This window comes from Diaphorina citri, unplaced genomic scaffold, assembly GCF_000475195.1.
Source record: "Diaphorina citri unplaced genomic scaffold, Diaci psyllid genome assembly version 1.1 scaffold993, whole genome shotgun sequence".
Taxonomy (NCBI): domain Eukaryota; kingdom Metazoa; phylum Arthropoda; class Insecta; order Hemiptera; family Psyllidae; genus Diaphorina; species Diaphorina citri.
Genome location: NW_007378424.1, coordinates 97,031 through 103,734, shown reverse-complemented (window position 1 = coordinate 103,734; position 6,704 = coordinate 97,031).

Below are 6,704 nucleotides of genomic sequence, written 5' to 3'. Positions count from 1 at the left end.
CGGACACAGGAGAACCCCTCCTCACGGACACAGGAGCACCCCTCCTCACGGACAAAGGAGCACCCCTCCTCACGGACAGAGGAGCACCCCTCCTCACGGACACAGGAGCACCCCTCCTCACGGACACAGGAGCACCCCTCCTCACGGACACAGGAGCACCCCTCCTCACGGACAGAGGAGTACCCCTCCTCACGGACACAAGAGCATCCCTCCTCACGGATACAGGAGAACCCCTCCTCACGGACACAGGAGCATCCCTCCTCACGGACACAAGAGCATCCCTCCTCACGGATACAGGAGCACCCCTCCTCACGGATACAGGAGAACCCCTCCTCACGGATATGGGTGACAAAGTAGAAGTTTGGGACGTTAACAGGTTTCTGTTAATTCTGGACGATGCACGATGATAACCGTCCACACTGCCTCAACCTGTTGTAAAGGTAAACCTGGCAGTTGAACTCATCATCCTTGAATAAAGTAAGATACAAGACCTCACGGACACAGGAGAACCCCTCCTCACGGACAGAGGAGCACCCCTCCTCACGGACACAGGAGCATCCCTCCTCACGGACACAGGAGCACCCCTCCTCACGGATACAGGAGCACCCCTCCTCACGGACACAGGAGCACCCCTCCTCATAGACACAAGAGCGCATCACCACTCAAGCTATAAGTCACGTCAGTCAGGAACAGTCAGGATGTAAAATGTAGGAAAGATTTTATCACCCTCGAGTTAGTGTTAAGTGTTTTTGTGTTTCCAAACAGCGAACTGGAGTACATCGAAAACGTACTAGAGGAAATAAGTCAACTAATCTAGAGTAAAAGACCTGAAAAGCTTCCTCATGGGAGAAGATTCCTAAATGTTCCTAATTCCTAAATGTTGCTCAAACAAGGTAGTTCTACACTCAACTCATTGCCATTTTAAGTCCAGATAAGAGACGTAAATAAGATCTCGAGACTTGAAACAGAAGTTCAGGAGAAGATTAAAACTTTGTTAAAGGATATGGGATATGGGTGACAAAGTAGAAGTTTGGGACGTTAACAGGTTTCTGTTAATTCTGGACGATGCACGATGATAACCGTCCACACTGCCTCAACTGTTGTAAAGGTAAACCTGGCAGTTGAACTCATCATCCTTGAATAAAGTAAGATACAAGGATGACAGCCAGAGGTTTTCTGTACACTCTCGAACACAGAGAGTTCAAATTTCTGCTTAAATTGTTCTCTCTGGTGCTCCCTAAAGCTGACGTCCTCTTCTCGGTGTTACAGAAAGAGGCTACGACATCGGCTTTTGCGGCAAGGTTTCCAGCTCTATAACGGAAATCTTGGAATTGAAAGTTTCAAGCTTTATAACGGAAATCTTGGAATTGAAATCGAAATTTCAAAACATTTGAATGAGGTTCCGTCCCAGGAGAAACGACAACGACTGGATTAACTGGATTTCATCTCTGATGAAGAGACTTCATTCCGTGCTCTGATGCACCAAAAGTAATGGAACTCTTTCTAGGGTCCCGCACCTACATGGACAACTTCACACCCTTCAAAATGTGGACATCTGAAGGTTTGCAAAATATTGACCAACGTAACCTGGCAGCTCATTACTTGGATTACTTGGAACAGGTATGTAATGTAAAACCACTCCGTAGTCTAATCTAACTTTGTTCCAGGCTCCAGGCTGTTGTTTCTACATAACATGTATTTCATGTAAATAGGGAGGGACGGTCAGTTTTACGGCTGACCTTCGCTCCTCAATCACATTGCTGATTGCTGCCAAGTATTTATAGTTGGAAATGTGAAGCAGATTAACCTGAAGTAATGCTTCGGTGGAGCCAGGGTAATTTGGTTAAAAAAAGGCTATAGGCTACAAGACATAGTAAACAAGCTCCAGGTGCCAGACTGCTGTCACACCCGAACGTGAGCTGAACCGCGCGATCTCCCAGGACACCGCACCGCGCAACCCCATCACCACTCGCAAGAGATGAGGAGACGACATTCTACTCCTGCTGACCAGTACCAATGACTCACCCAGTCTTCAAATCATTTAGAAGAATTCGGAGAATTCCATGAGATGCTAGAAAAGCGATCAGCAGAAGAAAATATAAACATTTCTGAGCAGGTAGGACAAGCACACATAGAAGACTTCAATCACGGACACAGGAGCACCCCTCCTCACGGACACAGGAGCACCCCTCCTCACGGACACAGGAGCATCCCTCCTCACGGACACAGGAGCGCCCCTCCTCACGGACACAAGAGCACCCCTCCTGTAAGTGTTTATTCCTTTAATAGGAATAAACACTGCCCCGTTGAATAAATAAATAAATAAAATTGAAATAAATTACCCGTTGAATAAATTTGTGCCCCATTTTACGATTTTTACCCTCTTCCCCAGGGATAAAGCCCCCGGTTTGGGCACTAAGACTCATATTTTTGAAATGTACTCGCCAACCCCCATCAGATCCATAGGAAGAAAATTTTGTACCTTATGAGGTAGAAAAAATGTACCTCAGCTCCCGGTCTAATACACCCTGGACCCTAGCATAGTACCAATTTCAGGAAATTCACCATGGAGTTAACAGCAGTTTCTTGCTCTCGAGCAAGAGAAAATTCAGTTGATGAGGGATCTCTCAGGAAGAATGAGAAGAGGGATCCTGACTCAGACTTTTTCAAAAGCATTCTCCCTCAAATTAAGGGTCTAACAGATAGAAAGAAGTTAAAGTTCCGAATTAAAATTCTCGAACTACTGGATGAAATGATGAATGATGATGATGAATAGGGTCTAATAAATAAAGCAATGATAAACCATTAATAAAGCTTTACTTTCTTTTAAAAATGTATAGTTAACAGCAGTTTCTTGCTCTCGAGCAAGAGAAAATTCAGTTGATGAGGGATCTCTCAGGAAGAATGAGAAGAGGGATCCTGACTCGGACTTTTTCAAAAGCATTCTCCCTCAAATTAAGGGTCTAACAGATAGGAAGAAGTTAAAGTTCCGAATTAAAATTCTCGAACTACTGGATGAAATGATGATGATGAATAGGGTCTAATAAATAAAGCAATGATAAACCATTAATAAAGCTTTACTTTCTTTTAAAAATGTATGCATATAATGTTATTATTATTTTATCCAGTGTCTTTATCAAGTTGAAAGCACCAGTTTTTGTCACATCACTGAAGTTAAGCGAGTGTGGACAGTACAAATCAATCATCAAAGGGACTTCTCTCATTAATCTCAAGTTCTAGATGCAAGTACTGCATTCTGGTCAGTGAAGTTAGACAAGGAAAGTTCAAAACTTTGCACGTTCAACACTCCATCAAAGAGCCCGATCTGCAGGGCCATTCCAGTCTCCACTGGATGGGTACAGGTAGCCAATACCACTCAGTTGCAGAGATACATGGGCCATCAAAGAGCCAGATCTGCAGGGCCATAGAGGGTGACACAGTATGTTGTCCAACATAGTCACTAGTAATCCAGGTAACATGGGCCTATGTCCAGCTATGGGGATCTATTTCCCTTTTAGGACCTGTGTCCAGCTATGGGATCTATATCCCTTCTAGGCTGATTATGACTACAGGGTCTACTAGCAGACTGCTGTATATTTCGCCCGTGGCGACATACTTTGCTAGTGAACTAACTTCAAGATCAACTATTACGAGAACCATCACTCATTTTAAAAACAAAGAGTCATCATACCTAACTCTAACATAGGTACTTACCAATGATTACTTTGGCTATTTCTAATGTTTGGAATGACTTCTTCACATCACTCCCAAACAAACTGCGTTTCGGCCTTCCAACTGTCGACCTTATTCGGGCCTACGATCCCTCGGGCAGACCTATCTCCGAACGATCGTTCAAATACATGAAATCCCTACTATTTGGATGGCCAGTGGGACAAGCCCTTCTCACAAACCCGGGGGACTTTGCGGAGAGTCTGCGCCCATCAAAGGATGAGTACAACATCTTCCTGAAAGGATTGGGTCCCCTGAAACGTTTCTGCATCTCCCGAGAGGCTGCCAATGAGGAATTGCGCAAAGAAGTTCTTCCCCCTTTGTGTCAAGCGGAAGAGGGGTCGGTCCCTGAGACGGGTGTCATCCGAACACCTAGCTATGAGTCGCTGTCCCCTAGCCGTCCCGCTGTGTTACAAGTGGTGAAACAGCAGTTGCAGCCTGTAAATGATAGACTGTAGCGGTTTGAAGAGAGGTTTGACGCGTTTCAAACCAACATCACGGCGCTCTTAGCTGCAGCCCCGCGTTCAAGTGGAAGAGACCACGGTGAAGATGCTGGCTCGGAAAGTTTTTCATTTAGGAGTGACTTCTGTTCCCACAACTTGTCCACCTCTTCACAAGGCTAGACTACCGATTGAGAAATCAAAATTTCTACATCTCCAAGAGTTGAAAAATTACATTCCATCAGACTGCCATTCATATTATGATTCCATTCCTCACAAGTGAAATTCTTCACAGTCTTCTTTAGATTTGTGTGAAGATACTTTAGAGTTTTATTATGAATCCCAGTTTTTGATTTTCCCCTTTTTTTCTAGGGTTAGTTAAACTGCGGACTGACGCAATTGGAGCAGTGAAAGTACGAGTATAGACACGTCAGCATGAAGCCATAGAATTGGTAACTTTTTGTTGCTGTAATCGCGTCAATCCCATGGGTAATGTTTTACAACTGGGCCTTAGAGAGACAATTTTTATTCATTTCTGTTAAAATATAACAATCTTTTTCAGAGTAAGAAAATGTTTTTAACTTCCATGCAGAGGAATTGTATACTCGGAATTGTTTACAGCAATTGGAATTATCAATCAAAGGCCCATTTGTATGAGACAGTAGAAATTTTTTAAAACCTTTAGCTCGAGGAGGCATTAAAAACAAACCTTCAGAATGCCTTTTGACAATTTGTTCGAGGGGCTTTTCTCTTTTCCTCAGAGCATTTTTAATTTTTTGAAGAAAATTCTCAAATGGAAATGTACTATAAGAGTCAAGGCAACCAAAAACCTTATAATCATCATAGACATGTAAAAGTCCATGGACATTGTGTGAAACTAAGAAAGATCCATATATTTGTGAGAATGTATGAACAAAATCTTGCATCATTTTTTTAGCAATGCAACCATTGAATGTGGAACATGGATTTAAAAAACAATGACAAGCAACAGAGAGAAGCATGAAGTTATCATATTGCTCCTGCTTCAAAAGGCCATGAAAACAGCACATACCAATGTAAATTAAAAATGTTCTGAACTCTATCGCTTTCCACCTTTTAACTTCACTAAAGTCCCTACATTTACGACCAAATTCACAAGGTGTCATAGTTGAAAATGTAGCAATCCGTTTGTTCATTTCAGTGACAGATTTTTTGGACATTCTCAGATTATGAGGAGCATTAAAAAGTAGTAACATTAAAAGTTTTTTAACAACTCCAATGCAAATTAAATGCAAATAGTCCAAGGGAAAGGCTTGTACAACGTTCAGTTGAGGAATTTCTATTATAATGGAAGTTTCATCGGTATGATGATAGCAAGTATCAACTTTATTTACAAAGTCATCATGGTTTCTCAAAGGACCAATTTTGATAGGAAATGTAACTCTGCCACATTCGTATTTTCCAGATACTGTACATTTTGAGCATGAACTATATGCTCCATGACCTTTGGTCTTTAATATGTATGACTTTGCAACAGCATCACAAGCAAAAAATGATACTTGAACTGTGAAAGATTTCCCATGGAGTTGAAATCCCTTAGAATGCAGTATTTTTACTTCTTCAACAAATGGTTTTAGGAAAAGGTTACAATCACTAGGTTTGTCATCACCCCAATATAATCCAAGTTATATTTATTTATTTATTTATTTATTCACGGGACTAACCCTTTATACAAAAATGACAATAGAAAAAAATACACTAAAACTAAACAAACACAAACAACAATCAAATACAGTAGAAAGAAATTATAAAATGAAATATAAAAGAAAAGTAAAAGGTACCTAATAAAGAGTAGTAATAAAGAGTAAAGTAATAAAGCCCTATGGCTCACGGCTATGTGTGACACCCTATGGCTCACGACTATGTGTGACACCCTATGGCTCACGGCTATGTGTGACACCCTATGGCCCACGGCTATATGTGGCACACTCTGGCCCACGGCTATATCATGACTCTAGGCTGATTATGACTACAGGGTCTACTAGCAGACTGCTGTATATTTCGCCCGTGGCGACATACTTTGCTAGTGGACTAACTTCAAGATCAACTATTACGAGAACCATCACTCATTTTAAAAACAAAGAGTCATCATACCTAACTCTAACATAGGTACTTACCAATGATTACTTTGGCTATTTCTAATGTTTGGAATGACTTCTTCACATCACTCCCAAACAAACTGCGTTTCGGCCTTCCAACTGTCGACCTTATTCGGGCCTACGATCCCTCGGGAGCATTAAAAAGTAGTAACATTAAAAGTTTTTTAACAACTCCAATGCAAATTAAATGCAAATAGTCCAAGGGAAAGGCTTGTACAACGTTCAGTTGAGGAATTTCTATTATAATGGAAGTTTCATCGGTATGATGATAGCAAGTATCAACTTTATTTACAAAGTCATCATGGTTTCTCAAAGGACCAATTTTGATAGGAAATGTAACTCTGCCACATTCGTATTTTCCAGATACTGTACATTTTGAGCATGAACTATATGCTCC